At 47.5% G+C, this 19,606-nt stretch overlaps 1 long non-coding RNA gene across 1 annotated transcript in view; it reads left to right on the forward strand.

The window, feature by feature from the left end:
• The window catches only part of LOC147090053 (uncharacterized), a 45,339-nt gene that overhangs the window by 11,769 nt on the left and 13,964 nt on the right, over window positions 1-19,606 (forward strand). The window contains exon 3 of the long non-coding RNA XR_015075315.1: window positions 6,074-6,397. This is a non-coding gene — a long non-coding RNA (uncharacterized LOC147090053). The remainder of the gene's footprint in view (window positions 1-6,073; window positions 6,398-19,606) is intronic.

The following is a 19,606-nucleotide window of genomic DNA, read 5'->3' on the forward strand; positions in this document are numbered from 1 at the left end:
AGATTTCCATTGACTCAGATACACACTGGTCCTGGAGATGGACCGGGGAGAAAGGCCAGAGAGAGTCCCATTGACTCAGATACTCACTGGTCCTGGAGATGGACTGGGGAGAAAGGTCAGAGATTTCCATTGACTCAGATACACACTGGTCCTGGAGATGAACTGTGGAGAAAGGTCAGAGAGAGACCCATTGACTCAGATACACACTGGTCCTGGAGATGGACTGGGGAGAAAGGTCAGAGAGAGTCCCATTGACTCAGATACACACTGGTCCTGGAGATGGACTGGGGAGAAAGGTCAGAGATTTCCATTGACTCAGATACACACTGGTCCTGGAGATGAACTGTGGAGAAAGGTCAGAGAGAGACCCATTGACTCAGATACACACTGGTCCTGGAGATGGACTGGGGAGAAAGGTCAGAGAGAGTCCCATTGACTCAGATACACACTGGTCCTGGAGATGGACTGGGGAGAAAGGTCAGAGAGAGTCCCATTGACTCAGATACACACTGGTCCTGGAGATGGACTGGGGAGAAAGGTCAGAGAGAGTCCCATTGACTCAGATACACACTGGTCCTGGAGATAGACTGGGGAGAAAGGTCAGAGAGAGTCCCATTGACTCAGATACACACTGGTCCTGGGGATGGACTGGGGAGAAAGGTCAGAGAGTCCCATTGACTCAGATGATGTCCCCACACTATTACTGCAGATTTGGTTTTCCCAATCTATACAGAGCTTAAAATCCCCCATGATTAATATATTACCCTTGCTACATGCACCTCTAGTTCCCTGAATTATACGCCGCCCTACATTACAACTAGTTTGGGGGCCTATAAACACCTCCAACCAATGTTTTCTGCCCCTTGCTGTTTCTTGGCTCCACCCAAACTGATGTTTTTACTTTATTTTCGGAGCTAAGATAATTTCTCCCTACTGTCTTTATCCCATCCTTTATCGACATGAGACCAGAACTGTGCCCGGTACTCCGGTGTTGTCTCACCAAAGCCCTGTCCAATTGCAGCAAGACTTCCTCACTGTTGTATTCCAACCCCTTGTAATAAAGGCCAACATGCCATCCGCCTGCCCAATTGCTTGCTGTACCTGCATGCTAACTTTGTTTCCTGTACGAGAACACCTAAATCTCTCTGAACACCAACATTTAATAATTTTTCACCATTTAAAAAAAAGTTCTGTTTTTCTACTCTTCCTACTGAAGTGAATACGCACACATTTCCCCACGTTGGCCCAGTAATTCCGTTCCAAACGCGTGAGTACGGTCGGGGTACTCGCGCGTCTGGCCGGAGGAAATGCCAGTTTTCAGCATGCACAGCGCATGCGGAGAAAACCGGCATTTCCTGTCCTCTGAACGAAGGGGTTCAGAGGCACAGCGCGTGCGACTGCACAGGCAGCGCGTGCGAAGTGAACTTCGTCGATTTCATTCATGGATTCAGTGAGGTTAAGTCCTTACAACTTACACATGAAAAAAGCATGTGTAAAGTTGCTGCGGAGGAAGATATATTTTATCGTGGAGCTTCTGATTTTGTTTGGGAAAGGGAGGAAAGTTTATTTTAAGAAATGATGAGGTAAGTTTTAAAGTTTAATTTTTTTTCTAAATCAGGTTTTCAGTACTGTAGGTAGAAGGAGCAATTGTGGCTGTGTGAATTGAATTTGCTGTGTTTATTAAATGTGAAAATGACTGTTCTAAAATGAGTAATGTAACATTTCCAACATTTTTAAGAAAGAAACTTAATCAGTAATATATTCTAAGTAATTATGTATGTATGTCCGTATATATTCCTTTACGTATATGTATATATTCCTTTACTTATGTGTATGAATGTATGTATTTAATTATGATTTTCCAATAAGTTACTTTCTCTGAAAGTCATAATTAAAAACATACATTCATACACAAGTAAAGGAATATATACATATACGCAAAGGAATATATACAGACATACATACATAATTACTTAAAAGAATATATTACTGATGAAGTTTCTTTCTTAAAAATGTTGGTGTCATTTTCACATTTAATAAACACAGCAAATTCAATTCACATAGCCACAATTGCTCCTTCTACCTACAGTACTGAAAACCCGTTTTAAAAAACAAAAATAAACTTTAAAACTTACCTCAGCATTTCTTAAAATAACTTTCCTCCCTTTCCCAAACAAAAATATTGCCTTTCAGAAGCTCCACGATAAAATATATCTTCCTCCGCAGCCTCTGGAGCAACTGCACTCATGCTTTTTTCATGTGTAAGTTGTAAGGACTTAACCTCACTGAAAGCATGAATGAAACCGGCGAATTTTATTGCGCACGCGCTGCCTGTGCAGTCGCACGCGTTCTGCCTCTGAACCCCTTCGTTCAGAGGACAGGAAATGCCGTTTTCCCCGCATGCGCTGTGCATGCTGAAAACCGGCATTTCCTCCGGCCAGGCGCGTGAGTACCCCGACCGTACTCACGCGTTTGGAACGGAATTACTGGGCCAACATTTTACATGTCAATAAAATGAAAAATTTAACAATTGCGCGATTTGCCCCCTCGCATCTGCGACTGAGGGTCCAAGGAGGTGCATTGCGCAAGAGGTCATCGTCGTACGTATCCTCACACTGTTCCCTTTCGGGAACTGTATGAAGTGGTGGAAGGATTTCTGGCCACGTTAACGCTCCTTCTGTGACCATAACCATCTTCATACCAGCCATTAGGGTGGTTAGTCCTATGGCGTGAGGGTTTTACGGGCTCCCACAACCCATCTGAGGGGGGGAGGGCCACCCACACCCGCGGACGCAAGTATCCCGCTGGATGCCCACCCAGAATTTATAGCTGGAGCTCCGACTCCACTTGCCGGGACTGTCTGGAGCGGGGCTCAAAACCCTACTCCTTCTGGCCCAGCGGCGGGGATGCTTACTGCTACGCAAAAGGCCCACTCCGCACAAAAGGTGACACCCATACGTTTCCTGCGCCTTTTCCCTCCCCGTGACTGGAGCCCTATGCTGCCACTTGAAAGACCAAGCTATCATCTGTCCTTTTTGCGGCGCCTTGGACTTCTCATTACCAATGATGAGCAGGCGCTGCGCCTCCACCTCGTTGAGGAGATTGCTGAGGTCATCATCAGTTCAATTGTGAGTTCTTTTAATGCCGTGAATTGTGCTCATTCCAGCCATTTCAAGTTGCTAATCTGAGTGGGCCTTTGGCGTAGCGGTAGGATCCCCGCCGCTGGGCCAGACGGGGTAGGGTTTCTAACCCCGCTCCAGACAGTCCCGGCAAGTGGAGTCGGAGCTCCGGCTCTAAATTCTGGGTAGACATCCAGTGGGATATTTGCGTCCGTGGGTGTCCCCCCCCCCCCCCCCCTCGTATAGGTTGTGGGGGCCCGTAAAACCCTCCCGCCATAGGACTAACCACCCTAATGGCTGGTACAAAGATGGTTACGGTCACAGAAGGAGCGTTAATCACAACCAGAAATCCTTCCACCACTTCATACAGTTCCCCAAAGGGAACAGTGTGAAGACATGTACGATGACGACGTTGCTAATTAAATAAATGGAATGAAAAAAATGCTTTCAGGGCTTTTAAAAGTCTTTAAATAGCTTTAATTCTGTTTAAAACTACTTCAGATTCTTCAAAATAATGTAAACGTTTTTAAAAGTTTATAAAAGTTATCAAAAGCTTCATAAAAATACCAAAAACCTATTTGAAATGCTGCTCTGCATGTAAAAATGCTTAGCAGCTTGTGAGAAAGATTGGGGGCGTGTCCTAATACACTGAGACCTCAAGGGGCGTGTCCTATTACACAGACCTCAAGGGGCGTGTCCTAATACACAGACCTCAAGGGGCGTGTCTCACTTGCACTGCGCGCTCCAGGCTTCGCGCTGGCTGCACTCCTGGGCGGCGTGACGTCAGACGCTGCCCGGGAGTCAACATTTTGAAACAGGAATTCCAGGCGTCCCTGAAGCTCAACGGCCGGCGCGTCGGGTAAGTGCAGATCGGGGGCTTGCACACGCGGCAAGCCCCCGACCCGAATTTCTGCCCCAATGTATTCCATCTGTCACCTTATTGCCCGCACACTTAGACTGCCCATATCCCTTTGCAGGCTCTTTGTGGCCCCATAGCTTACTTTCCCACCTAGCTTTGTATCAGCTGCAAACTTGGATACATTGCACTCGGTCCCTTCATCTAAGTCATTAATATAGATTGTAAATAGCAGAGGCCCAAGCACTGATCCTTGTGGCACCCCACTAGCTTGCCAAGCTGAAAATGTCCTGTTTATCCCTACTCTCTGTTTTCTGTCAGTTAACCAATCCTCTATCAATGCTAATAGTCATAACGGCACAGAAGGAGGCCATTCGGCCCATCGAGTCCGTGCCGGCTCTCTGTAGAGCAATCCAGTCAGTCCCATTCCCCCGCTCTATCCCCGTAGCCCTGCAAGTTTATTTCCCTCAAGTGCCTATCCAGTCTCCCCTTGAACACATTGAGTGACTCCACTTCCACCACTTCTGTCGGCAGCGAGTTCCAAGTCCTCACCACTCGCTGCGTAAAAAGGTTTTTACTCATCCCCCCTGTATCTCTTGCCTAAAACCTTAAATCTGTGTCCCCTAGTCCTTGTACCATCCATTAGTGGGAACAGCCTTTCCCCGTCCAGTCTATCCAAACCCGTCATAATCTTGTACACCTCTATCAAATCACCCCTCAACCTCCTTTGCTCTAATGAAAACAAATCCAGCTTCTCCAACCTGTCCTTGTAGCAAATATATTACCCTCAACCCCATGAGTCCTTATCTTGCATAGCAACCTTTTATGTGGCACCTTATCAAATGCCTTTTGGCAATCCAAATATTTTACATCCACCAGTTCCCCATTATCTATCCAGCTAGTTGCATCCTCAAAAAACACTAATAGCATGATTTCTCTTTCATAAAACCATGTTGACTCCGCCTGATCATATGATTTTCTAAGTGCCCTCTTACCCCTCCCTTAATAATGGATTCCAGCATTTTCCTGACGCCAGGCTCACTGGCCTGTAGTTCCCTGCTTTCTCTCTTCCCCCTTTCTAGAATAGCGGGGTTACTTTTTCTACCTTCTAATCTGCTGGGACTGTTCCAGAATGTAGGGAATTTTGGAAGATCACAACCAATGCATCCACTCTCTCTTCAGCCACCTCTTGTAGAACCCTAGGATGTCGGCCGTCAGGTCCTGGGGATTTGTCGGATTTTAGTCCCATTAGTTTCTCAAGTACTTTTTTTCTCGAAGGAACTTAAAGTAATTGATGTCAGTCCTTTCATTAGTCCCTTGGTTCCCTGCTATTTTTGGTGCGCTATTTGTGTCTTCTACTGTGAAGACAGATACAAAATATTTGTTTAAAATCTGCCATTTCCTCATTTCCCATTATAATTTCTCCTGTCTCAGCCTCTAAGGGACCAATGTTTACTTTTGCTACTCTCCATGTTTACTTACTTTCAGAAGCTCCTACAATTTTTAAATGTTTCTTGCTGGTATACTCAGTCGAGTTTCTCCCTTTTTATCAATTTTTGGTCATCGTTTGCTGGTTCACAGAATTAAACTTCCCAATGCAATTTCACACGCTAATGGTCTGCTTCTGTAAATAACATTCAGGTACATTTATCGTTTATTACTCGCTCAGGAACAAAGTTCGAGGTTGATACCATAGAAACTTGGGACCAGACAGCACAGAATGAGGCCATTGGGCACAACGTGCCTGTACCGGCTCTTTGAAAGAGCAGACCAATGTGTCCCACCCCCCTGCTCTGTGCCCAGAGCACTGCTAATGTTCTCCCCTTCGTGTGTTTCACTAATTCAGGTTTAAAAGTTACTATTGCCTCTGCTCCCATCACTCTTTCAGACATTGCATTCCAGATCATAACACGATGCCTAAAAACAATCTTATCTTACCTCCCCTCTGGCGTTTTGTCAATTACATTAAATCCGTCTCCTCTGTTTACCGACCCTTCTGTCAGTGGGTACAGTTGCTCCTTATTTACTCTATGGAAACACCTTCATGATTTTGAGCACCTCTATTAAATCTCCCAATTAACATTTTTCTGCTCTAAAGAGAACCTGTGAGGAGTTGGCAGCAGCAGCGAGGAGGCATAAATACATCGGGAGGCCGAGGACAACGCGGACCTGCGAGGAGTCGGCAGCAGCAGCGAGGAGGTATAAATAGAGCGGGAGGCCGAGGACAGCGTGGACCTTCAAGGAGTCGGCAGCAGTGAGGAGGCAGATACAAGTCCGGCGAATTCCAAAAGTACAGCAAAATCGAGGAGACACGTCACAGGACTGCAGGAAAGAGTGAGAGCGGGAGCAGTCAAACTACAACTGCAAAACCGCTAAAGTGACGTCGCAACCAGGGAAGGAGCTGATTGGGAAGTAGGACCTGGTGAGTATTTCTACAGCCCAGTCGTTAAAGTAAAAGTAAGGTCTCTAGTTTAGCGTAAGTGTTTAAAGGGAAGTAAGGTCCCTAGTGTATTTAATATTCTTTAAAGGGAGTAAATTAAGGGTAGGACATGGCAGAGCAGCTCAGCAATGTGGAGTGCTCCTCCTGTGCTATGTGGGAAGTCGGGGACACTTTCGGTGTCCAGGGCGAACATGTGTGCAGGAAGTGTCTCCAGCTGCAGCTACTCGAAATCCACGTTTCTGAGCTGGAGCTGCGGCTGGAGTCACTGTGGAGCATCCGTGAAGCTGAGATCTTCATAGCTCGTCTAATGAGGTGGTCAGACGGAATGGGTGACCGCCAGACAGAGTAAAAGAACTAGGAAGGTAGTGCAGGGTCCATCTCCCTCGCCAACAGATTTTCCGTTTTGGATACTGCTGGGGGAGATGCTTTCTGAGGGGAATGCAGCAAGAGCCCAGTCCGTGGCACTACGAGTGGCTCAGCTGCACAGGAGGGGAGGAAAAAGAGTGGGAGAGCAATAGTGATGGGGGATTCTATCGTAAGGGGAACAGATAGACGTTTCTGTGGCCGCAGATGTGACTCCAGGATGGTATGTTGCCTCCCTGGTGCCAGGGTCAAGGATGTCACTGAACGGCTGCAGGGCATTCTGAAGGGGGAGGGCGAACAGTCAGAGGTCGTGGTTCACATTGGTACCAAGGTCATGGGTAGAAAGCGGGATGAGGTCCTGCAACAAGAATTTAGGGAGCTAGGTAGCAGATTAAAAAGCAGGACCTCAAAGGTTGTAATCTCTGGATTACTCCCGGTACCACGTGCTAGTGAGTATAGGAATAGGTGGATAGAGCAGATGAATGCGTGGCTGAAGAGTTGGTGCAGGAGGGAGGGCTTTAGTTTCCTGGATCACTGGCTCTGTTTCTGGGGAAGGTGGGACCTGTACAAGTCGGACGGTTTGCACCTGAACCGGAACGGGACCAACATCCTTGCAGGGAGGTTTGTTAGTACTGTTGGGAGTTTAAACTAACTTGGCAGGGGGTGGGATACAGAGTGGAGCTACAGTAGGGTGTGATGCACAGCCAAATATAGAGGAAAAAACAGGTCAGCCTGCAAGGCAGAGCAAATATGTAACGGCACAAGGGAGTATGGCAAGGCTGGATGGCATTTATTTTAATGCAAGGAGTCTTGCGAGTAAAGCCGATGAATTTAAGGTGTTGATGAACACATGGGAGTATGATATTGTTATCACAGACATGGTTGAGGGAGGGGCAGGACTGGCAGCTCAATATTCCAGGGTATAGAATCTTCAGGCAAGACAGAGGGGGGGGTGTCACAATATTAATCAAGGAGTCAATTACTGCTGTAAGGAGGGATGATATCTTAGCAGGTTCTCGATAATTTATCTCCAGAAGGTTCCTGAACACCGGCGCTAGACTGATTCGCCTGTCGTTCATTGGTTTACCACACGCTCCATTTTTAAACGACGGGGTAACATTTGCAAATCCCCAGTCCTGTGGCACCACTCCCCTATCCAAGGAGGATTCAAAGATTGTGGCCAGAGCCTTCCTTCTCTCAGTAACCCAGGATGCATCCCATCCAGACCATGACACTTCCACTTTGAGCGCTGTCAACTGTTTCACTACATCCTCTTGGTCTATTTATATCCTGTCCAATTTCACTACCACCCCCTCCTTTACTGTAACATTGGCAGCATCCTCTTCTTTAGTGAAGGCAGATGCAAAGTACTCATTCAGTACCTCAGCCATGCCCACTGCATCCACCAGAAGATTGCCCTTTTGGTCCTTAATCATCGCACCTTTCCATTGACTCTCCTTTTAGGCTTTACATGTTTAAGAAAGATTTTAATGTTCCCTATTCTATTCCCACTAATCTTTCCTCAGTTTTTCCGTGCCCCTCTTAGTTTGTTTTTGATTTCTCCTCTGTACTTTCTGTATTCAGCTTGATTCCCTACGGTGCTGTTGTTGTTGTCGTGTGTTTATTATACCAGAGTCTGCGTGTGTCAAACAGCAGAAAACTCCATCTTACAAGGTCTCAAATTGGGTTATAACTTAATGCCGGCGAATAACATCAACTTAAGTTTGGAGAAATTACTGATCCGGGACTGAATCGCTTTCACATTTCCCCAGTGGGGAAAGGGAAGGACGCTGACTGAGAGTTTGTTAGACACACAGCAGGACACGTGCACACGTGGAGAATTATAATTGTAAAACAGCAGTCAGATCAAACCAGTTATGTATTTAAGAGATTTCCAGATATTGTAAGACCCCTAAAGATATTGCGTCACCAATCTGCTTAAAGTTACACCACTGTTAATATTAGTGGAGCAGTGGTGAATGTCCTCCCCTCCGACAGTGCTCATTAGTCAAGTGCTGACACCATGAGCCATGTCCTCGGGTTTATTACAAGAGGAATAGCAAATAACAGCAAGGAAGTTATGTTAAACTGTTATAAAAGACTGGTTAGGCCTCAGCTGCAGTATGGTTTTCAATTCTGGGCACCACACTTTAGGGAGGATATCAAGGCCTTGGAGACGGTGCAGAAGAGATTTGAGAGAATTGTACTAAGGATGAGGGACTTCAGTTCATAGAGTCATAGAGTTTTACAGCACAGAAAGAGGCCCTTCGGCCCATCGTGTCTGCGCCGCCCATCCATCCCTGTCCAGTCTAATCCCATTTTCCAGCATTTGGTCCATAGCCTTGTATGCAATGGCATTTCAAGTGCTCATCCAAATGCTTCTTGAATGTTGTGAGGGTTCCTGCCTCTACCACCCTTTCAGGCAGTGAGTTCCAGCTTCCAACCACCCTCTGGGTGAAAAAGTTCCTCCTCAAATCCCCCCTAAATCTCCTGCCCCTTACCCTGAATCTGTGCCCCCTTGTTATTGACCCCCCTACTAAGGGGAAAAGTTCCTCTTTATCTACCCTATCTATGCCCCTCATCATTTTGTACATCTCAATCAGGTCCCCCCTCAGCCTCCTTTGCTCCAAGGAAAACAACCCCAGCCTGTAGAGTCTCTCTTCATAGCTAAGGCGCTCCATCCCAGGTAACATCCTGGTGAATCTTCTCTGCACCCTCTCCAGAGCAATCACATCCTTCCTATAGTGAGGCGACCAGAACTGCACACAGTACTCCAGCTGTGGCCTCACCAGCGTTTTGTACAGCTCCATCATAACCTCCCTACTCTTATATTCTATGCCTCTGCTAATGAAGGCAAGTATCCCATATGCCTTTTTAACCACCTTATCTACCTGCTCCGCTGCCTTCAGGGATCTATGTACATGTACACCAAGGTCCCTCTGACCCTCTGTACTTCCTAGGGCCCTACCACCCATTGTGTATTCCCTTGCCTTATTTGACCGTCCAAAATGCATCACCTCACATTTTTCCGGGTTAAATTCCATTTGCCACTTTTCCGCCCATCTGACCAACCCGTTAATATCGTCCTGTAGCCTGAGACTTTCCTCCTCGCAATTTACCACCCCACCAATTTTCGTGTCATCCGCGAACTTACTGATCATACCCTTTACATTCTCATCCAAATCGTTAATGTAGATCACAAACAGCAAGGGACCCAGCACCGATCCCTGAGGTACCCCACTGGACACAGGCTTCCAGTCACAAAAGCAACCTTCGACCATCACCCTCTGCCTCCTGCCACTCAGCCAGTTTAGGATCCAACGCGCCAAGGCCCCCTGGATCCCATGGGCTCTTACCTTCTTGACCAGTCTCCTATGCGGGACTTTGTCAAAAGCTTTACTGAAGTCCATGTAAACCACATCCACAGCATTTCCCTCATCTACACAGCTAGTCACCCCCTCGAAAAATTCAATCAGATTGGTCAGACATGATTTACCCTTGACAAAGCCATGCTGACTATCCCCGATTAATCCTTGCCTCTCCAAGTGGAGACTAATTCTGTCCCTCAGAATTTTTTCCAATAATTTCCCTACCACAGATGTTAGGCTCACTGGCCTGTAATTCCCTGGTTTATCCCTGCTACCCTTCTTGAATAATGGTACTACGTTAGCTGTTCTCCAGTCCTCTGGTACATCCCCTGTGGCCAGAGAGGTTCTGAAAATTTGTGTCAGAGCCCCCGCAATCTCCTCCCTTGCCTCACACAACAGCCTGGGATACATCTCGTCCGGGCCTGGGGATTTATCCACTTTTTGGCCTGCTAAAACCGCTAGTACCTCCTCCCTCTCGATGCTAATATGTTCAAGTATGTCACAGTCCCCTTGCCCGATTTCTATGCCTACATCATCTTTCTCCACAGTGAACACGGAGGCAAAAAATTCATTTAAAACCCCACCTACTTCTTCTGGCTCTACACACAGCTTGCCACTTTGGTCCCTAATGGGCCCTACCCTTTCCCTGGTTATCCTCTTGCCCTTAATATACTTATAAAACATCTTAGGATTTTCCTTTATCTTGCTCGCCAGTGTTATTTCATGGCCCCTCCTCGCCCTCCTAATTTCCTTTTTAAGTATGCCCCTGCACCTCTTATACTCCTCTAGGGCTTCCACCGTCTTTTGTCTTTTGTAACTGCCAAAAGCCCCCCTTTTTTTCCTAATGCATTTTTGTATGTCCTTTGTCATCCAAGGTTCCCTTTGCTTGTTGGTCCCACCCTTGACCCTTACAGGAACATGTTGGTGTTGTACTCTCTCTATTTCCCTTCTGAAAGCCTCCCACTGTTTTGATGTGGATTTTCCTATAAGTAGCTGCTCCCAGTCCACTTTGGCCAGATCCTGTCTTATCTTATTAAAATCTGCCTTCCCCCAATTTAGAACCCTTATTTCCGGGCCGTCTTTGTCTTTTTCCATGACCACCTTAAATCTCACCGAATTGTGGTCACTATCGCCAAAATGCTCTCCTACAGACACGTCCACCACCTGCCCGTCTCCATTCCCTAGAATTAGGTCCAGCACCGCTCCCTCTCTTGTAGGACCTTCTACATGTTGGCTCAAAAAGCTTTCCTGAATGCACTTTAAGAATTTTTCACCCTCCAAGCCTTTCACAGTCTGACTATCCCAATTTATATTGGGGAAGTTGAAATCCCCCACTATTATTACCCTATTATTTTCGCACTTCTCTGAGATTTGCCTGCATATCTGTTCCTCTATCTCCCCCTGGCTGTTTGGGGGCCTATAGTACACTCCCAGCAAGGTGCTTGCCCCCTTTTTGTTTTTAAGTTCTACCCATATGGCCTCATTAGAGGAACCCGCTAATATATCATCCCTCCTTACAGCAGTAATAGACTCCTTAATTAATATTGCAACACCCCCTCCCCTTTTACCCCCCCCTCTGTCTCGCCTGAAGATTCTATACCCCGGAATATTCAGCTGCCAGTCCTGACCCTCCCTCAACCATGTCTCCGTGATAGCCACAATATCGTACTCCCATGTGTTCATCAACAACTTCAGTTCATCCACCTTATTTGCAAGACTCCTTGCATTAAAATAAATGCATTCCAGCCCTGCCATATTCCCTTTTGCCTTCACATCTTTGCTCTGCCTTCCCTGCTGACTTGTTTTTTCCTCCGTATTTGGCTGTACCTCACCCCCTACTATAGCTCCACTCTGTATCCCATCCCCCTGCCGAGTTAGTTTAAACCCCCCCCAGCAGTGCTAGCAAACCTCCCCGCAAGGATATTGGTTCCCCTCTGGTTCAGGTGTAAACCGTCCGACTTGTACAAGTCCCACCTGCCCCAGAAGCAGTCCCAGTGATCCAGGAAACTAAAGCCCTCCCTCCTGCACCATCCCTTCAGCCACGCATTCATCTGTTCTATCCTCCTATTCCTATACTCACTAGCACGTGGCACCGGGAGTAATCCAGAGATTACAACCTTTGAGGTCCTGCTCCTTAACCCTGCCCCTAGCTCCCTAAATTCTTGCTGCAGGACCTCATCCCTCTTTTTACCTATGTCGTTGGTACCAATGTGGACCACGACCTCCGGCTGTTCACCCTCCCCCTCCAGAATGCCCTGCAGCCGCTCAGTGACATCCTTGACCCTGGCACCAGGGAGGCAACAAACCATCCTGGATTCACGTCTACGGCCACAGAAACGCCTATCCGTTCCCCTTACTATAGAATCCCCTACCACTATTGCTCTCCCACTCTTTTCCCTCCCCTCCTGGGCAGCAGGAGCGCCCCCAGTGCCAGGAAGCTGGCTGCTGCTGCCTACCCCTGGTGGGTCATCCCCCCCAACAGTATCCAAAATGGTATACCTGTTTGAGAGGGGAATGGCCACAGGGGTTTTCTGCATTACCTGCCTACTTCTATTGCTCCGCCTGATGGTCACCCCTTTCCTTTCTTCCTGTGTAGCCCTTCCCTGCGGTGTGACCAACTCACTAAACGTGCTATCCACCAACTTCTCAGCCTCGTGAATGCTCCACAACCCATCCACCCGCAGCTCCAGCTCCTCAACGCGGTCTGTTAAAAGCTGCAGATGGATGCATTTCCTGCACACGTAGTCATCAGGGGCAGTGCCCCTGAATTCCCACATAGAGCAGGCGGAGCACATCACGGGGCTGGGCTCTCCTGGCATGACTTACCCCTTATTTAATTTAGATTAATTTACTATCACCAATTAAGGATATCTCTAAGGCGCTTGTGTAGTCTACCAACAGTACCTGCTACACCAGAAAAGACCCTAGTAACTATAAACTACAGAGTTAAAGTTTAAAAAAGAGAAATACTCACCAACCAATCACTTACCTGCTCCCTGGTGACGTCACACTCTAATTACTTTTTACCTCTCTCCCCGCTGTTGATTTGGTATGCCTCGGTGCTCGCGGGCTTTTAAGCCGGGCTCACCAACTCCTCTCCTCTGCTGCTCCTCCCCCGAGTGCTCTGGTCTCGGGCCTCGGTGCTCGCGGGCTTTTAAGCCGGGCTCACCAACTCCTCTCCTCTGCTGCTCCTCCCCCGAGTGCTCTGGTCTCGGGCCTCGGTGCTCGCGGGCTTTTAAGCCGGGCTCACCAACTCCTCTCCTCTGCTGCTCCTCCCCCGAGTGCTCTGGTCTCGGGCCTCGGTGCTCGCGGGCTTTTAAGCCGGGCTCACCAACTCCTCTCCTCTGCTGCTCCTCCCCCGAGTGCTCTGGTCTCGCGCCTCGGTGCTCGCGGGCTTTTAAGCCGGGCTCACCAACTCCTCTCCTCTGCTGCTCCTCCCCCGAGTGCTCTGGTCTCGGGCCTCGGTGCTCGCGGGCTTTTAAGCCGGGCTCACCAACTCCTCTCCTCTGCTGCTCCTCCCCCGAGTGCTCTGGTCTCGGGCCTCGGTGCTCGCGGGCTTTTAAGCCGGGCTCACCAACTCCTCTCCTCTGCTGCTCCTCCCCCGAGTGTTCTGGGGAGAGACTGGTTTGTTATCTTTAGAGCAGAGTTGGTTAAACAAAGATTTTATAGAGCTGTTGAAACTCATGATTGGTTTTGATGAGTAAATAAGGAGGAACTGTTTCTATTGGCAGAAGGGTCAGTAACCAGACGATGCAGATTTAAAGTGAGTGGAAAAAGAGCCACAGGCGAGGTGAGGAAACATTGTGTTACACAGCGAGTTAGTGAGATCTGGAATGCATTGCCCGAAAGGGAGGTGAGGTAACATTGTGTTACACAGCGAGTTAGTGTGATCTGGAATGCATTGTCCGAAAGGGTGGTGAGGTAACATTGTGTTACACAGCGAGTTAGTGTGATCTGGAATGCATTGCCCGAAAGGGTGGTGAGGTAACATTGTGTTACACAGTGAGTTAGTGTGATCTGGAATGCATTGCCCGAAAGGGTGGTGAGGTAACATTGTGTTACACAGCGAGTTAGTGAGATCTGGAATGCATTGTCCGAAAGGGTGGTGAGGTAACATTGTGTTACACAGCGAGTTAGTGAGATCTGGAATGCATTGTCCGAAAGGGTGGTGAGGTAACATTGTGTTACACAGCGAGTTAGTGAGATCTGGAATGCATTGTCCGAAAGGGTGGTGAGGTAACATTGTGCTACACAGCGAGTTAGTGAGATCTGGAATGCATTGCCCGAAAGGGTGGTGAGGTAACATTGTGTTACACAGTGAGTTAGTGAGATCTGGAATGCATTGCCCGAAAGGGTGGTGAGGTAACATTGTGTTACACAGCGAGTTAGTGAGATCTGGAATGCATTGTCCGAAAGGGTGGTGAGGTAACATTGTGTTACACAGCGAGTTAGTGAGATCTGGAATGCATTGCCCGAAAGGGTGGTGAGGTAACATTGTGTTACACAGCGAGTTAGTGAGATCTGGAATGCATTGCCCGAAAGGGTGGTGAGGTAACATTGTGTTACACAGCGAGTTAGTGAGATCTGGAATGCATTGCCCGAAAGGGTGGTGAGGTAACATTGTGTTACACAGCGAGTTAGTGAGATCTGGAATGCATTGCCCGAAAGGGTGGTGAGGTAACATTGTGTTACACAGCGAGTTAGTGTGATCTGGAATGCATTGTCCGAAAGGGTGGTGAGGTAACATTGTGTTACACAGCGAGTTAGTGTGATCTGGAATGCATTGCCCGAAAGGGTGGTGAGGTAACATTGTGTTACACAGCGAGCTAGTGAGATCTGGAATGCATTGCCCGAAAGGGTGGTGAGGTAACATTGTGTTACACAGCGAGTTAGTGAGATCTGGAATGCATTGCCCGAAAGGGTGGTGAGGTAACATTGTGTTACACAGCGAGTTAGTGAGATCTGGAATGCATTGTCCGAAAGGGTGGTGAGGAAACATTGTGTTACACAGCGAGTTAGTGAGATCTGGAATGCATTGCCCGAAAGGGTGGTGAGGTAACATTGTGTTACACAGCGAGTTAGTGTGATCTGGAATGCATTGCCCGAAAGGGTGGTGAGGTAACATTGTGTTACACAGTGAGTTAGTGTGATCTGGAATGCATTGTCCGAAAGGGTGGTGAGGTAACATTGTGTTACACAGCGAGTTAGTGAGATCTGGAATGTATTGCCCGAAAGGGTGGTGAGGTAACATTGTGTTACACAGTGAGTTAGTGAGATCTGGAATGCATTGTCCGAAAGGGTGGTGAGGTAACATTGTGTTACACAGCGAGTTAGTGAGATCTGGAATGCATTGCCCGAAAGGGTGGTGAGGTAACATTGTGTTACACAGCGAGTTAGTGAGATCTGGAATGTATTGCCCGAAAGGGTGGTGAGGTAACATTGTGTTACACAGCGAGTTAGTGAGATCTGGAATGTATTGCCCGAAAGGGTGGTGAGGTAACATTGTGTTACACAGCGAGTTAGTGTGATCTGGAATGCATTGTCCGAAAGGGTGGTGAGGTAACATTGTGTTACACAGCGAGTTAGTGAGATCTGGAATGTATTGCCCGAAAGGGTGGTGAGGTAACATTGTGTTACACAGCGAGTTAGTGTGATCTGGAATGTATTGCCCGAAAGGGTGGTGAGGTAACATTGTGTTACACAGCGAGTTAGTGTGATCTGGAATGTATTGCCCGAAAGGGTGGTGAGGTAACATTGTGTTACACAGTGAGTTAGTGAGATCTGGAATGCATTGCCCGAAAGGGTGGTGAGGAAACATTGTGTTACACAGCGAGTTAGTGTGATCTGGAATGCATTGTCCGAAAGGGTGGTGAGGAAACATTGTGTTACACAGCGAGTTAGTGTGATCTGGAATGCATTGCCCGAAAGGGTGGTGAGGTAACATTGTTACACAGCGAGTTAGTGAGATCTGGAATGCATTGCCCGAAAGGGTGGTGAGGAAACATTGTGTTACACAGTGAGTTAGTGTGATCTGGAATGCATTGTCCGAAAGGGTGGTGAGGTAACATTGTGTTACACAGCGAGTTAGTGAGATCTGGAATGCATTGTCCGAAAGGGTGGTGAGGTAACATTGTGTTACACAGTGAGTTAGTGTGATCTGGAATGCATTGCCCGAAAGGGTGGTGAGGTAACATTGTGTTACACAGCGAGTTAGTGAGATCTGGAATGCATTGCCCGAAAGGGTGGTGAGGTAACATTGTGTTACACAGCGAGTTAGTGTGATCTGGAATGCATTGCCCGAAAGGGTGGTGAGGTAACATTGTGTTACACAGTGAGTTAGTGTGATCTGGAATGCATTGTCCGAAAGGGTGGTGAGGTAACATTGTGTTACACAGCGAGTTAGTGAGATCTGGAATGCATTGCCCGAAAGGGTGGTGAGGTAACATTGTGTTACACAGCGAGTTAGTGAGATCTGGAATGCATTGCCCGAAAGGGTGGTGAGGTAACATTGTGTTACACAGCGAGTTAGTGAGATCTGGAATGTATTGCCCGAAAGGGTGGTGAGGTAACATTGTGTTACACAGCGAGTTAGTGAGATCTGGAATGCATTGCCCGAAAGGGTGGTGAGGTAACATTGTGTTACACAGCGAGTTAGTGAGATCTGGAATGTATTGCCCGAAAGGGTGGTGAGGTAACATTGTGTTACACAGCGAGTTAGTGAGATCTGGAATGTATTGCCCGAAAGGGTGGTGAGGTAACATTGTGTTACACAGCGAGTTAGTGAGATCTGGAATGCATTGCCCGAAAGGGTGGTGAGGTAACATTGTGTTACACAGCGAGTTAGTGAGATCTGGAATGTATTGTCCGAAAGGGTGGTGAGGTAACATTGTGTTACACAGCGAGTTAGTGAGATCTGGAATGTATTGCCCGAAAGGGTGGTGAGGTAACATTGTGTTACACAGCGAGTTAGTGTGATCTGGAATGTATTGCCCGAAAGGGTGGTGAGGTAACATTGTGTTACACAGCGAGTTAGTGTGATCTGGAATGCATTGTCCGAAAGGGTGGTGAGGAAACATTGTGTTACACAGTGAGTTAGTGTGATCTGGAATGCATTGCCCGAAAGGGTGGTGAGGAAACATTGTGTTACACAGTGAGTTAGTGTGATCTGGAATGCATTGCCCGAAAGGGTGGTGAGGTAACATTGTTACACAGCGAGTTAGTGAGATCTGGAATGCATTGCCCGAAAGGGTGGTGAGGTAACATTGTGTTACACAGCGAGTTAGTGTGATCTGGAATGCATTGCCCGAAAGGGTGGTGAGGTAACATTGTGTTACACAGCGAGTTAGTGTGATCTGGAATGTATTGTCCGAGAGGGTGGAGGAAGCAGATTCTGTTGTAACATTGAAAAGGGAATTGGATAAATACTTGAAGGGAAAACATTTACAGGGCTATGGGGAAAGAGAGGGACAGTGGGAATAATGGGATAGCTCTTCCAAAGAGTCAGCACCGGTGTGATGGGCTGAATGACCTCCTGTGCTGTATCATATTATGGGTCTATGATGTAGCCTCGCCCAGTCAATGGAGGTGCCTGATGGGCTGAATGACCTTCTGTGCTGTATCATATTATGGGTCTATGATGCAGCCTCGCCCAGTCAATGGAGGTGCCTGATGGGCTGAATGACCTCCTGTGCTGTATCATATTATGGGTCTATGATGCAGCCTCACCCAGTCAATGGAGGTGCCTGATGGGCTGAATGACCTCCTTCTGTGCTGTATCATATTATGGGTCTATGATGCAGCCTCACCCAGTCAATGGAGGTGCCTGATGGGCTGAATGACCTCCTTCTGTGCTGTATCATATTATGGGTCTATGATGCAGCTTCGCCTCGTCAATGGAGGTGCCGGATGAGGCGATCTCGGCACCGAGATTTCAATCCACCAGCAAATCCCAAGAAGCAGGTATTGAAACAATCCAATCTGCCTCCAGCGCTACAGTAATCGGTTACTATGCACCAGAAGCAGCATCATCGGTTCAATATTGGCCAACCATATAGGTGTGGATAGAAAGACGAAAGTTAACCCATTGCTGGAGATTTGCGATCTGCGATCAGGGAGCTAGGACAGGAAGCACACGAGGATCAGTTTTATGGGATGGACAGTGGAGGCCATGACATGGAAAAGAATGCCAGATGAGACTATATCGAATGATGGACAAGGAAGGTGAATGATGGACAAGGAAGGGTTACACACCATGGTCACAGTCACAGAGATTGGAATTTGTGACAGTTCGGGGCAGATTAGATTTACATTGAAACTGCAGCAGAGAAACAGTCCATTCGGCTCCAGTGGTCTATGCTGTGTTTATTCTCCACGGGAGCCTCCTCCCACTCTCATTACATCTTGACACCGTGTCCACATATACGTTCGAGGGCGTTAGACTCGCGACACCAATATTAAATAACATTCAGAACGCCGGAGAACCCACCCTCCTGGAGTGGATTGAGCGAGTTTGTCGCACTCCCCTCACTTCAGGACAAAATGAGCTCATTCACGTTGGACCTAAAAAGGATCGATCAGAGAATGTTCTAAATGGTTAGAAGTTAGGAACTGTGGATGGGCAGAGAGAACTCTGGGTCTGGGTACAGAAATCACTAGAAGCTAGTGGATAGGGACCAAAAATAAGCAAAAGTCTAATGGAATGTTGGGCTTTATCTGGCGGGCTGGAAGACAAAGGGGTAGAAGTTCTGTTCCAGCTGTACAGAGCTCGGGTTAGACCCATTTAGAGAACCGCACCTCGGCAACAATATCTTGGCTTTGGAGGTGGTGCAGCTCAGATTCACCAGAACGATCCCGGGGCTAAAAGCTTTAAATTACTGGAAACTGCCTGGTATCCGGCACTGACTGGACCGAGTTGGTGCCGTCCCCTCAAAACTGCCGGACAAACCAGCGCTAATGTTAAAACATCGAGCTTTTCAGCTCCATGTGAATCAACAAACCCTGTTGTTTAGCAACAGCTTCAAAACAGTCGGCTGCAGCTTAAAAGCGTCTCCAGCTGAAGCTGTTGCTTAGCTACAGACCTTGCAGAGCCTGACTGGGGAAAAAAAAAGCAATGAGAAGTAAAAAAACTTATAGGAAACGGCTCCTGAATTTTGCCAGTAGATAGAGCTTTCCGGACTTCCGGTTAAATGAAAGTTTCCTGTATGAGGATAGATTACACAGACGAAGCTTTTATTCCCTTGATTATACAAAGTTAAGGGGTGAACTAATTGAGGTGTTTAAGATGATCAACGGAATTGCTAGCATAGAAAGAGTTAAACTATGTCTTTCGGTGGACTAGTCCAGAAAAAGGGGCATAACCTTAACCGCAGAGCGAGGCCGTTCAGGGGCGATGTTAGAAAGCATTTCTTCAGACACAGTGTAGTGGAAATCTGGAACACTCGCCCTCAAGAAGCTGTTGAGT

Source organism: Somniosus microcephalus, unplaced genomic scaffold, assembly GCF_052327205.1.
Source record: "Somniosus microcephalus isolate GS21.2 unplaced genomic scaffold, FLI_Smic_1.0 unresolved_chr4, whole genome shotgun sequence".
NCBI lineage: Eukaryota > Metazoa > Chordata > Chondrichthyes > Squaliformes > Somniosidae > Somniosus > Somniosus microcephalus.